Source organism: Phocoena sinus, chromosome 17 (genome assembly GCF_008692025.1).
Source record: "Phocoena sinus isolate mPhoSin1 chromosome 17, mPhoSin1.pri, whole genome shotgun sequence".
Lineage (NCBI taxonomy): Eukaryota > Metazoa > Chordata > Mammalia > Artiodactyla > Phocoenidae > Phocoena > Phocoena sinus.
In genome coordinates this window covers 44,439,711-44,454,512 of record NC_045779.1, presented here as the reverse complement: position 1 = coordinate 44,454,512, position 14,802 = coordinate 44,439,711, and the positions used below count along the sequence as shown (strand labels likewise).

The 14,802-nt window shown below is 43.2% G+C and overlaps 1 pseudogene; it reads right to left on the bottom strand.

Annotated features, from left to right (window-relative positions):
• Window positions 1–488: 488 nt before the first annotated feature.
• LOC116742236 lies at window positions 489–12,954 on the bottom strand (annotated as a pseudogene).
• Window positions 12,955–14,802: the final 1,848 nt, after the last annotated feature.

Here is a 14,802-nt window from a genome sequence, read left to right as displayed (position 1 = left end):
GAGAGCGGGGGTCTTCGTTGCGGTGCGCAGGCTTCTCATTGCTGTGGCTTCTCTTGTTGCGGAGCACGGGCTGTAGGCGCACAGGCTTCAGTAGTTGTGGCACGTGGGCTCAGTAGTTGTGGCACATGGGCTTAGTTGCTCCATGGGATGTGGGATCTTCCTGGATCAGAGATCGAACCCACGTCCCCTGCATTGGCAGGCGATTCTTAACCACTGTGCCACCAGGGAAAGCCCCAAAGAACTGTTTAAAGAAATCCTGCATAACTGACACCCCTGCTGGCACAGAGGATGATTGTGTTTGGGAAAACAGGACATATATACCCAACTCTGAAGTGACTGGACTTCGAAGACTGAACTCTGAATGAGAAGTCTGGGGAATACTTTAACCTATTTATTTCTCTTATGTGTTCCTTTCATATTGTGCACAATTGATGTGATAAAATCTATGTCTATTAAACTTCTTTTAGCAATTAATTAAAATAGCTAATTTAAACACCAGCAATGGTGACTTCAACCTATACTCCTGGCTCTGTATTGATTGAAGTAATCTGTTGAACAATCTCAGAAGAGCTGTGCAAATCAATGATCACTCTGGACTCTCATCTTTTGTTTGTTTGCTTGTTTTTGGCTGAGTGGGTTGTGGGATCTTAGTTCCCCTACTAGGGATTGAACCCGGGCCCTCAGCAGTGAAAGCATAGAGTCCTAACCATTGGACCACCCAGGAATTCCCTGGACTCTCTTCTGAAAGCAATCCCAAGTCCTAGGACCTTCAGCACAAGGAATTTTTCTTGTAGTAATTCTCAGGGTCTTAGTGGGACACCAAGGCCTTTCACTTTGATGTTCTTTTCCTTTGTGCCTCTAATAAAGATGCTCACACCTTCTGCAGGGGTTTCGTTTCCATTGCAGCTGGTTAATGAGACTCCGATTCTATGAATCCCTCTCTTTGGCTCCGAGCGTGTCTTTCCAGTATCCTTAAAAACTTCCTCACTAACTGTTCCTGCACACGATCTAACAGCTGAAGGTCAGGAGGTGCCACAGCCACTGCATCCTCCTCAAAGAGCTAGTAAAGCTTAAAAAGTTCCTTCAATCATTATAAAATAAAATGCTAAGTAATATGAAAGCATTGTGTCCTAGTTTAATTGATGGCATTCCCTCCTCCTTTCTCAGTGGTACGAAGCCACTGGTGCACCTTGCAATCAATGGCCTCTCAAATTAGATGAAATATGGTAGTTTCAGCTTGGGAGGGGTGTGGGTCAGGGAGCCGGTTAGACAAAGTACATGAGGTCATTTTGTTGTCATTGCATATTTATCACTTTGAACGAACCTATAGGAGACTGACTGTATCAATAGATCTAATTAATTTCCTAGGTTTTATCTTACGCACTTAAGCTGGGTGTTCCTGATCATACTTTCTTTTGTAATCAGAGTATAGGATTTTACCATGGTCCTTTAAAAATTCTGTCTTTTTGGCTCTGGTCTGTTGTTCTCATCTGCCAAGATCATTCTGGATCATTATTCTCTTATTTACAGTTTTAGCTATCCCTCCCTCTAGCCTTACGCCGTGTGTAAATTTGATAAGCCGAACCTCTATATTTTTATCCAAGTCACTAATAAAAATATTGAGCAGTCCTGGGACAACTTTGTAGAGCCATGGCAGTCATTAGTGATGCCCTCAGGTTGGCATGAACCACAGATTGACTCTTTCTGGACATAGCATTTTACCCAGCTGCAACTCCATGCATCTGAGAGATAGTGCAGTTGGTAGGCACCCAAGCTTTGATCTCAGAGTTGACCTTTCAACCCTAGCCCCACCGTATCCTTGCTATATGACCCTAGGCAAGTTACCTGATGAATCTCTGCTTAGTTTCCTCATCTGTAAAATGGGACAATTCTTTTTACTTTATAGGAATGGGTAGATGTTTAAGTTAATTAGTACTCACAAAACACTTAGCAGGCTTAGTTCATAAAGTAGGCTCTCAATAAATATTAATGGTCAGTCCTATCAATCTTCTCAGATTTCTCCATCTTGTTCAATACATATCATGAGACACTTTGTCAAATGCCTAAGAAAAACTCAGCATAAACTAACTTCATAATTCTGCTGTTCTAACAGACTTATCAAAAAAATGAGATCAGTTTAGTATGCAGTTTTTATTTATAATTTGTAATGACTATTTTCAACAAGGGTTTGTTGCAGCTTAAAATAAAAGACATGTATAGATTTATTTGTGATGACTCCAGGCTGACTGTTAATGATCAACACTCTACTTTTAAGTGTTTAGGAACACTGGGAATCCATATACAGCTGACAATTTTGTATCTTATTGAATTTCCCCTTTTACCATGTAATGGCAACCAATATTTGCCTGTCTCCACCTTCTAGGGATCGTGCCATTCCCAAGATTTCTTAAAGACTGATGTTGATGTTTGTATAATCGCATCTGCAGGTTATTTTATTATCCTGGATGTATTTCATAGGAGTTGCAGAATTAAACACATTTGAAGCAGCCGGGACTCTCTCCACCTTCTCATTTATCTTGGATTTCATTGCCTTATAGCCCTTGTCATTCTGTCCTTAAGGGTAGTGGTTTTAAACCTTTAGAGTACATGTGAATCACTTGGAGGAGGGAGAGCTGTTAGAAACGCACATCTCCAACCTGCTTCCAGAGATTTAGGCTTAGTAGGTCTGAAATGGGGCCCGGGAATATACATTTTTACAAACAGTCTAGGTGAGTTTGATGCACCACCTGTGTGAAACACCTTATACAGAGGAAAATGATGGAAAATAATTTTGTAATTATGATTTTTTTCTTATCATGTTCTTGTATATGTTAGCATTATCCATCTCTCCTCCAAAATTAGTCTTACTTGGTGGCTTTGGTCCAAACAAACTTATAAATAGCCCTTTTGTTTAGCACTTTTCATAAACCTTGGATTACTCTGGATTTTTGACCTTCCTGACACTACTCATAAAGCGTATGCATTTAAAAAAAAATTGTCCTTGAGAAAAAAAAATTGTCCTTGGTTCTGGGCCATTTCTGTCATTGTTAGCATGTGTGCTTTGAAAGCCTGAGCCCATTAGAGTGCTCTCTATGCAGTCCTGCCTTGGCCCCTTCAGATGTCCACAGGGCGGTACGCTATACACTTGGGGCATCCAGCCAGGATTTCCTGAGAATGAGATGAGGCTGTGGATGACAGAGAGAAGAGTTATATGAGCTATTTATTAAAATCCCTACGGGAAATCTGCCCAGAAACTGGTCATGTACTGGTGCTCTGCCATTTGTTAGTGGTTGAGGTAAGAAGGGATGAATTCAGACCAAAGCTGAGGCCGTCCGGCTTTCTGAAATTGCTGATGTCAGGCCTTCTTCTAGACCACTTCCTGGATACGTCATCCCACTTCTTCCTCTCTGACCCTCTGGACCTCGATATGCTTTCATTACTGCGTATTCCACACTGGAGTTTAGTTGTTTGGTCATGTGTCCACCATTTATTACATTAAATAAAGGAACAATGTCTTCCTTATTTAAAACAAAAACAATGTAAAACAAACAAAATCCTGCACTTTGCACACTACTTGACGTTCAGTATTTGTTGAACTAAGCCACCGATAACAAATATTCGACAGGCATGCTATACTCCCAGTCCTGTGTTGGAGCAGACATTGCTAATGGATCTCTGAACTCTTCCCTCCTGAACTTGGAAGCAGTTTCAATATTCTTCAGAACATGGCTTTTCCATCAAATCTACCAGAACTGACTTGCAAAATGACACCTACTTGCCAATTCTAAACAAAACAGAAGTCCTTTTCTCCTACTACAGTCCAGTTGTTAACTCCATTCATGGAATAAAAAAAGAAAATAGCTTACAAATACAAATTAAGTACTTGGAAAGTCAAGTTGGTATGATAAATACTAAGGGGAAAACACGGGGAATTTACATTGGCTATAGAGTAGCCAGCATCTTGCAATAAGCAGGTGTCTGGGTTTTCCAGCTTTTGAGACTCTAGAATGATATTAATGATACAATAATGAGAATGATACTAAAACTCAGCATCTCATTTCATGGGATCAGCAAAGTCTGAAACCTTTCAAGTAATGATTCTCCTATACCACAGAAACTGGGCCCACATTTCGGTGAGATCCAAGATCAATGTGTAAGTTGAGAGCTGTGTCTCCTAACATACATCAGGAGGCAAAGGCAGCATCATTTGGGCTGAAAGGGAGATAAACAAAAGCAGGACTGTCTGGGGAATATTTTCTTTCCTCCCTCTCCTTCATCTCCCCTTCCCCATGCAACTTTTGAACCCTGATTATTAGCTATCACTTAACAATCTTGACAGTTCCATTTTGCACTGATCAACTTCTTTTTTGTGTATCTATATAACGGGCCCAAACCGGGGCTGCTCCGAAGTAAAGCCAGACCCTCTCCATCTCTGCCTCTTTCTCTCAAACGTGGCCACTATAGTTGTTTTCTCTTAAGTTCCTATTTTAGAGCTCAGTGATACTGAGAAAAATATCCCTTCTTTCAACTCCTAGATTGAAGGCTAAAGGACTGAAGGGTACATTTAGGGTATTTATAAGCTCTGAAGTTGCTGGAGTCACTCTCAGAGGGAACTTGGATTTCAAGAGGCTATTAATACAGAAATCCTTATTTTTCAGACCCTGCTAGTGAGTGAGATTCTCCAAATCAGAAAAATTTTACCATAAAAGTAATTTAAAATTTTAATTCCTTAAAAATATAGAAAATGTATTAAAGACATTGCATCCCTCTCTGCCTTTAGGAACAACTTCACTGGTTCGATGCTGCCACAGGATCAACACCAAGAGTGGAGACATTTGTTCACTAAGCTGTGAATGGTGCAATGAACCTCCCACAAACTTTTGTAGAATGTTGGGCAAATGTCTCCATGTTCTTCTTCTTGACCTTTTTGGGCAGCTTTTTACAGTCTTGTCTACTCTTCACCTGTGGAGTTATCAGATGCCATTCCTGGCTCTTACAATGAGCTTGCCTTTCAAAATGCATGTTTTCCTTCAAGTTATTCCTTCTAAGTGTTTATGGGCTAGAAGACCAGACAATGAGGTTTCTTTGGATTGTGTATAAAATAAGAGTTAACTCTGAATGAGGCTTCCCCTCTACTGGCCTCCTAGCTTCCAGGTTCTGACGATTCTAGACTGGCTTCCCCCAGTGGAGACTGAACTCTGATTAGCATAAAGCTTAAAAACATGTTTCATTTGGTTTTTGTGTAGTACTGGGTCTATATCCAGGGAGCAGTAACCTAGAATATTCTGCACTGATCAACTCACCATAGAGGGAAATGTTCTGTTCTTGAGATAAAGGGCATTCAAAGGAGGGCAGCCACCAGGGTGATAGGTATTGAAACCATGTCATTCAGGAACCAGCTGAAAGAACGGAGGCTGCTAGGGTTATGGGGAACTACTGAATGGAAACAGATGTCCTCCAACAGGTGGAGGGTGGTCTGCCCTGGGAGAGGGCGTTAGGCTTGCTGGGTACAGCTACTGAAGGCAGAACTCAGGATGAAGAACAGAAGTCACTGGGAGAAGACATGATAAACTGCAGAACAAGCAGAGCTTGCTTAAAGCGGAACGAGTGCCTTTTAGGGGATGACTTTTCTGTAGCTGACGTATTCAAGCAAATAGTGGCTGACGGACTTTGAGGGAGAAATCCTCCTCAGAGAGGTTACCCCTGGCCAACCCAAGCTCACTCTTTTTCTTTCTCTCTGCCTCTCTGTCTGTCTGTCCGTCACACACACACACACACACACACACACACACACACACACACACACACTCACTCACCCCATTCTTTACCTTCCCCTTCCATACTTTAATTTTTATTTAAAAATTTTCTCTCCGTACCATATAGCAACATCCTATATATTCTACTTTTTAATCATGTCTCTTGGCAGTCTCCCCCAACCGGAATGGAACTTCCTGCAGATGAGGGATTTGCCTGTCCTGTTGCCGTATCCCCATCACTCAGGACATGCTTGGCACGTAGTGGGCTGAAAATGAATAAATGATCAGGGATCACTGTAGAAGGAGACCCTCCCTGGGGGGAGTAGTGGGTCTGATCATCTCTGGGTACTTTCCAGATCTGGAATCTTAGGATGTTATAAGGCCTACAAAGCGGGCCCCGTGTCTCCTGACACTTGGGCCACTCTTGCCTGGAGAGGAGTATTGCTGAGAAAACCATTAAGGCCACGTGTGCAAATTTCTAAATAGGTGCAGAATGCGTGTGGCCAGCGCGGAGCAGGGCCTGATGCGTGGCTGCTGGGTGATGGGAAGAGGAAGGCCTCAGAGAAAGAGGGATGTGAAACATGAGCTGCATACAGAGGAGGACATAGGTTTCGGGTGGGAATCTCAGCCTTTGAGCACGTTACTTAATATCTCTGAAGCTTAATTTCCTCGTGTATACAAACCTTGCAGGACTGTAGTGAAAATGAAATGTGAATCACTGGGCCCAGGGCCAGTCACAGAAGTTTGTTGCTCAGAAAGTGCTTGCTCCCCTTTGGGTGATGGCTGTCGTGCTATTTCACTTGAGTTTTGACTGGGTGAGATTTTATAGCGATGTGTACAAAGGACTTGCAAAGTAGAGGGCGGGAGTAGACTCCAAAGCGGGGAGTCTAGACCCAAACCGCCTGGGTTCAGATCCTGGCTTTCACTTACTAACTGGGTGACCTTGGGCAAGTTACTTGACCTCTCTGTGCCTCAATAGCCTTGTCTGTAAAATGGGGCTAATAATAGTACCTATGCTCTGGGTTCGTGTGAAGATTAAATGAGTTCCCATACATAAGGCACTTAAAACAGTGACTAGCCCAATGCGAGCACACTGTGCGCGCCAGCTATTAGGATTATTATGTATTCTGAAGTAAGTCTACCACAGGTCCATTTGGTTAAGGTCAGCAGGGAGACAGGGGAAGGTGGGGTGAAACCAAACATGACTGTCATAACAGTGTGAGCTCTGCCAGACAAGGCGTCTTCACAAGGCCCAGCCCATTTCCCCTCACTTCCTTCAGAAGGCCTTTCCCAGCTGCCCTGCCCCTGGGTGCCTAGATCACCCTGGATCAGTGCTTTACATATACTGCCTTGTGCTATCACTTATGTTTTTCTATTCTGCCCCACCCCAACTCAATTGTGAATTCACTGAGGAAGGCAAGAGAACACCTGGCAATCCCGTCCCCTTCCTCTGTACTCTGCCGTGAATGTGAGGAGCGTGTGGGTTGGTGAGAATAGCTTTGGAATCAGGTGGTCTGCATTTTAATCCCAACTCTCCTACTTCCTAGACACATGACCTGGGCAAGCTGCTTAACCATTACGAGACCTCAGTTTCATCATCTATGAAATGGGGACAATATTATCACCTAGGGCTGTTGTAAAGATGGAGATAATGCATGAAAAATATTTAGCACAGAGCCTGCGGCCATAATAAACATTCAGTACGCCGTAAGTTTGACTGTGCTTAAGGCCAAAGAGAACACTGCTAAGAAGTGATCCTATCAGAAGCACAGGCTGTGGTTTACAGTGGATTGGAGCAGAGAGCAAGGTGACGCGCCCACTGCCATGGTCCATCATTGACGTGATAAGGACCATGGGCCTACACTCCTCGGCCCCCGGCTCTCCACCCTCAAGGAGGAAGCACTGGTTGTTCAATTCCATGAAGATGACGGTCTTAGTTTCAGTAACAGAATGCGAAGTACCTACTATGCATTTCCTGGTTGTGATATTGTGCTATAGTAATGTGAGATGTTACTGCTGAGGGAAGCTGAGTGAAGGGTATATCCGATGTCTCTAAACTATTCCTTATACCTGCATGTAAATTTTTGCAATTATCTCAAAAATCATTTAAAAATAAGTACCTGAATTAACTCATCTTTTGTGATCCCCTGCTTTATGGCCTTCTTTCTCCCTAACTCCTTTTCCATAGCCCTTGATTATATCCCTGTGTCCTGCACACAACAGCACTTACGTTGAGTATCGATGCCCCACAGAAAACATGGGGAGAAAAGAACAACAATAATGGATTGTAATTGAGTGTTTATCTGCCAGAATGGTTAAAAGCACCTTATACATATTAACTCTTTTAATCTTTACAACAACCCTTGAGGTTTTTATAACCCTCATTTCACAAGTGAGAAAAATCAGGCTTTGAGAAATGAAATAACTTGTTCAACGTCACATAGCAGAGCCAAGATTCCATATTTGCTGGGCCCCAAAGCCTCCTTGGCTACTCATTGTAGATCTTATAAAATCTGAGAGCGCAATTATTAAAAACAACATTTTAAATGATTACAATACGTTCAATGAACATCCATCGTTCCTATAGATACAAAATAAAAGAAAAAGAATATTTTTCCTTGTGATGAGAACCCTTAGGATTTATTCTGTTAACGAATTTCATATATAAGATACAGCGGTGTTCATTATATTATGTTGTACATTACATCCCTAGTAATTATTTACCTTATACCTGGAATTTTGTACCATCATTTCATGATGTATGTAAGTCAAATCATATGCTGTACACCTTACACTGTACGGTGCCATTTGTCAATTATATCTCAAGAAAAATGGAAGGAAAAAACATTTTTTTTTTTTTTTTGCTGTACGCGGGCCTCTCACTGTTGTGGCCTCTCCCGTTGCGGAGCATAGGCTCCGGACGCGCAGGCCCGGCGGCCATGGCTCACGGGCCCAGCCGCTCTGCGGCATGTGGGATCTTCCCGGACCGGGGCACGAACCCGTTTCCCCTGCATCAGCAGGCGGACTCTCAACCACTGCGCCACCAGGGAAGCCCCTTTCTTTTTGTTTTTAAATGGAAGCATAGCTGATTTACAATATTGTGTTAGTTTCTGGTGTATGGCAAAGTGATTCAGTTATATATATATATATGATATACATGTGATATATATTCTTTTTCAGATTCTTTTCTATTATAGGTTATTACAAGATATTGAAGATAGTTCCCTGTGCTATACAGTAGGTTCTTGTTGTTTATCTATTTTGTATATAGTGGTGTTTATATCTGTTAATCCCAAACTCCTAATTTATCCCTCCCCCCCCCCTTCTCCTTTGGTAGCCACAAATTTTTGTAAATAAGTAATAAATATTGTAATAAAATAAGTTCATTTGTATCATTTAAGAAAAAAAATTTTTAATGTATTTTTTGACAACCGTTGGGGTTTTCTTTATCTGTGCTCAGTGGGATCTGTAGACAGGCCCCAGGAACCATACAACAATAAGGAATGGCAAACTCAGTCCCTCGCCTCCATCAAGCCTTCGCCCAAATGTCCCCTTGTCCATGACGTCTTCTCTAGCCTCCATATTAAATGTTAGCAAATCCCCTACACAAACCTGCTAGGTGACCAGCTGTCCTAGTTTGCCAGGAACTGAGGGGGTTCCCAGGGTACATGGCTTTTCAGGGTTTTTAAAAAAAATTTTTGTACACCTTACCAAAAAAAGCTATTTGTCTTCACAAATAGCTTTGACCCTACCCTGCATTGGGTCTTCGTTGTGGCACGCGGGCTTTCTCTAGTTGCCGAGAGCGGGGGCTTCTCATCATTGGGGTGCGCAGGCTTCTCATTGCGGTGGCTTCTCTTGTTGCGGAGCACGGGGTCTAGGCACGCGGGCTTCAGTAATTGTGGCACACAGGCTTAGCGGCACGTGGGATCTAACTGGACCAGGGCTCGAACCAGTGTCCCCTACATTGGCAGGCGGATTCTTAACCACTGAACCACCAGGGAAGCCCAGCTTTTCAGTTTTAAAATCAGGATAGTCCCTGGCAAACCTGGAAGAGTTGGTCACCCCACCCTGCTCATTCAACCTTACATCCCTTCCTGACAAGCCAGGAAGATACCCAGGGGCAAAACATTCCAAGTAGAGGCCATAGCGAGTAGAAGCCCCTGAGGCAAAACACGCTTGGTAGGTCGAAGGAAGGGGAGGCAAGGGTGGCTGGAATGGGATAAATGAGAGAGAGCTGGTGGGCAGTTAAGACAGAGAGTTGGAGGAGGGAGCAGATCATGTAGTGCCTTGTAGTCTTGGTAATGGCTTTGGATTCTGCTTTGAGTGAGAAGGAAGCCATCAGGGTGTTTGAATAAAGAAGTAACGTAACCAGACTTACATGTGGAATTCTGGAGATAAAAGATTAGATTGGGAGTAAAAAAGAATGGGCTACATGCAGTGTGGTGTCCTGGATTGGAGCAAAGAGAAAAACTGATGAAACCCTAACAAAGTCTGGAGTGCAGCGAATAAGAATGTTCTAATGTTAGTTTCTTTATTTTGACAAACGTACCATAGTAATATAAAATGTTAACATTGGGAGTAACTGGGTGAGAGATACATGGGAACTCTCTGTATTATCTTTGCAACTTTTCTGCAAACCTGAAATTATTCCAAAACAAAAACAAAAAGTTGAGAGAGAGAGAGAGAGAGAAATGAGAGAAGATAAAAAAGACTAGTAAGTACAGACAACTCTCTCTTCTCTTAAGATGGAACAATTTGTGGATGAGTTTTGGGCTCTGCTGAAATTCTACCACTAAAACTTTCAGCTCTTGGGCAAAGACTCTTTTTGCCCTGCTCTAAAGCAAATACTCCTGCGAAAGATAATCCATGAACATTTATTAGTCATTTACACCTTAGTATAAGTTAGTTTATCAGCTACTTTTCTGAGAGCAAATGGGGCAAGAAGGCAGAAGTCAGGGTTTCTTTCCTTCATAATTCAGTCTAGGACTAGACTTCTTGAGTGAGGTACCTTATGCATGGTTACTTTTACTTTCATTCTTTGTCTTACACAAATGTAAATGCATATTGTTCTTAGGTTTTTTTTCTCTCTCTCTCTCTCTCTCTTTTTTTTTTTATGGTTGCTTACAAAATTAGCAAAAACTGGGGCAGAAACTTGTTTTCTCCCTTGGTTGCGAACGCTTTTAGGAAGTTGCATTTTTACAACTGCTTTGCTCCTGGCAGTAACCCAAGGGTAATCCACTACAGAAAACCGTATCTGAAACCCCCAGATGGCATTGCCTAGCCAGAGGATGGTGGCAGGAATGGCAGTCTCTCTGAAAATTACATGTTCTTGCCTTATCTCACTGTCACAGAGCCTTGAACTTTTTGCTTCTCCTGTTATTAGGCTGAGAGTATTAGATTCCCAGGAGTAGGAGAGAAACCATAACAAGATGAGAAGATCTTATAAAGAAACTGTTCTATGCATCCTTTTTTTCGGAGTCAAATACCATATGTGGAACTTTATAATCCATTATTTATAAATGTCTTATGAATGATAGCAATGTATATTTTGAACTAACCATATGTTATATAAGAAATATCACAGTGCTACAAAACAACAAAATTTTGCCTTTTCAAGGATGAAATTGTACTTAAATAATTTTTATTTCGTCAAAAGCAAAAACTTTAATTTCCAAAGGCAGGGGGAAATATATGCTAGCCAATTAGTAACTGTGCAATTTCTATTAAACCTTAAAATACCGTTGAGATTATTACTACACATGAAATCATTAGCTCCATAAAATGTGCATTGTTGTTTTCTATTAGAAAAATAATCCAATCATAGTATCCTTTACAAATTTTTAATGTTATAATGGGTCCTTTTTGATCTTTGTACAGCAAAGTTCTCCTTGGCCTATGAGGCCCGTCAGCTCCTTCAGGGCCGATTTATAGAAAAATGAGAACTCGTCCAAACCTTCATTAAAGTGAAACACAAAACCTTTTAGGTTGATTGGATGTTCAACCTAAAAACACAGTGCAAGTGGAACCCAGGATTCTTGTTTCATCAGTAATTCAAAATGCTGTGATTTTACCTGGAAAGGAAAGGGAGTCCTTTGCTCGCCTTTGTACCGTATCAGAAGGCTCCTTTGGCTTGGGTGGTTGGGAAGGGGCCCCCGGGAAAGTGACATTTAAACTGAGACCGAGGCCAGTGCCAACTTCATGGGGGCGAGACCTGTGTGGTCACAGAGGGCCCCATACTCAGAAGGGCCTCTGCTTGGTTTAATGCTCTACTGTTACCATCTTGAAATTCTGAATAATTTTGGAATAAGAGGTCCTGATTTTCATTTTGCACTGGGCCCTGCAAATTATGTAACCAGTTCTGCCTGGTAGAGATTAGTGCTTTGTGGAATATTTGTTGAATGGATGGCAAGAAGGAGCCAGCTGTTCAAAGAACCTGATGGATGTACCGGGCAAAATGACCAGCAAATGCTGAAATCTTGGTGTGTGCGAGCTGGACCACCATGCTGTGCATTTCCGGGTCCATCATGCACCCTGCAGCCTACCGAATGCCCCTCCCAGAGTTATGCAGTGCACAACCTGCACGTCTGTACATGGTGGTCCTATGGGCAAGAAACAGGAAAGCCAGTGTGGATAGATCATTACGAGGTGGAGGAGAGACAATGTAGACAGATTATCACAAAGGGGAAGAGAGTGGTATGATATGAGATGGGAGAGTCAGGCAGCAGTCAAATCACATAGGGCCTCATAGACTGTGGTGTTAATCTTGGACTTTATTCTGAGATGAGATGGAACGCAGGTGAGTTTTAAGCAGACGAGTGACATAATACATTTTACATACAAGATGACTCCAGCTTCATTGTGGAAAACGGATGGAGGGGGTCAGAATGAAAGCAGAGAGACAGGTTAACAGCCCAGGTTAGTGACTGTGTCATGATAGCTTGGACTTTGGTGGTAAGAGCAAAAAGTGAAGTATGAACTGATAAGGTATATATTTTAGAACCAGTAGTAGTAGTTACTAGCAGTATTTATGCCTGGTTTCTGCTGGCAGCTACTAACCTGGTTTGTTCTACGTCATAGGAAATCACTGAATTCTCAAGGTCATCCAACATGTCAGAGTTGATGGAGTCCTGTGTGACTCACCTGCTACGAGAATACACAGTTGCGTCACAGATCTGGGCTTATTCAATTTCGAAGTCATGCTCATATATGAAACAAGGAACCTGAAATTTGTGGATATATTTATCTTTGGTTATCAAGAATCTCTTTCATATCAATAGGAAAGAAAACCATAAAAGAAAGCTATCTAAAGTACTCAAGACAGGAACTGCTGTACCATAATGACTGTGTTCCCATAGTGATCTCACAATATATGCAAAAACCTGGGACCACTTTGCAGTCAGCACACAACTATGGATTGATAATGAGCCCATCGGTGGATGGTGGGAGTCTGCCTGTAGCTGCAAAGTCCTTCCAACAGGCAGTAACATTCACCAGAAGCAGGATGCTGAAAGCTGCCATAGACTTCAGCTGCCTTGAAAGTACCCTGATACACAATTATCAAACACTTAGGAACATAGGATAAAAAAATTGAACACTTTGGAGATAAGCAACCTTGCATGGTGCCAAGTTCATGATCAACCTGCAGTGAATAAGGTCACATTGGTGGGGTTTGTCCTTGACAGAGGTGTCCAGCACTTTCAGCAAGTCAAGACGTTTGCAATTGAAAATGCATGGAAGGTAGGATCCGCTGTGCAGTGGACTTGAACTTGAGTCCTCCTTTTTAGCTATCAAGCTCCTGTTTCGCACTGGGCTGACAGAGCATGGTAGGTAAGGGTGTGACAGCTGTTTCACATTGCTCTGAAGCTGGGATGCAGGGTGAGGCATGACACAAGGACAAAGGCGACATGAGTGTGGAATGCTTAGGAGGAAAGGGAAGCCCATAGAGCCCAGCCTGGTGTCACAATTAGACTCGGGGTGGGTCAGTGCAAGCCAATGGGAGGCAGAAAGAACCGTGACAGTTTTGGAAACCAGTCCTACAGACGGCTAGAGAGCCACAAACCAGAAGTCGGCTTCTATACCCCAGCTCAGTGTCGGGAGAATGCTAAGGCCTCCTGCATAGATAGTGTTAGGAGGAGGGCAGCAATGGCTGCCTCAACACCTTGTAAGGGGAAGGCTAGAGCCAGAAGACATGCTGGCTGGCTCTGCGGCCTACTAGCTGTGGAACCTTCGGCATGTCTCCTAAGCTGTCTGAGTCGCAGCTTTTCTGATCTGCCACCAAAGACCACTTCTGAGGATTTGTCCCATGTCACCACTGCAGCATTGGACACTGGTACCACCCTGACCTTAAGGTGCCTTCCTTCCTCCACTGAGTTCTCTAATCCCCTTGTCTTGGCCCCAGTATCACAGTGACCACTCTTCATGAGCCTGTCTTCCGGCACTCACCTTGAATATCAGTGTCCCCCCGCCTTAGTGCCCCTTCCTGTGTCACACGCTGGGCAATCCAGTTCACGCCCAAGCTCCCATCACCATGGCATTTGCCAGTCTCTACCGCTAGCACCAACCTTTCTCAGGGTCCTTGAACAAGTGTTTCCAGCTGCCTACAGATCTGCATATTTCTACCTGGACATTCCTCGGTCAGCTCAAATTCATTATGTCTAATGTCAAATTTCATATTCTCCTTTCTTTTCTCTTCCCCTAGAATCTCTACCCCAGGCAACGCCATCACCACCTACCCACCTAGAAACGCAGGAGTTGTCACTCCTCCTTCCTCTCCCTCACCATAGGATCAAAACAGAACCTACTTCCCAAATACATCCCTTCCTCTCCAATACATAACCACTACTTTTTTTTTTTTCTTTGTGGTACGCGGGCCTCTCACTGTTGTGGCCTCTCCCGTTGCAGAGCACAGGCTCTGGATGCACAGGCTCAGCGGCCATGGCTCACGGACCCAGCCGCTCCGTGGCATGTGGGATCTTCCCGGACCGGGGCACGAACCCGTGTCCCCTGCATCGGCAGGCAGACTCTCAACCACTGCGCCACCAGGGAA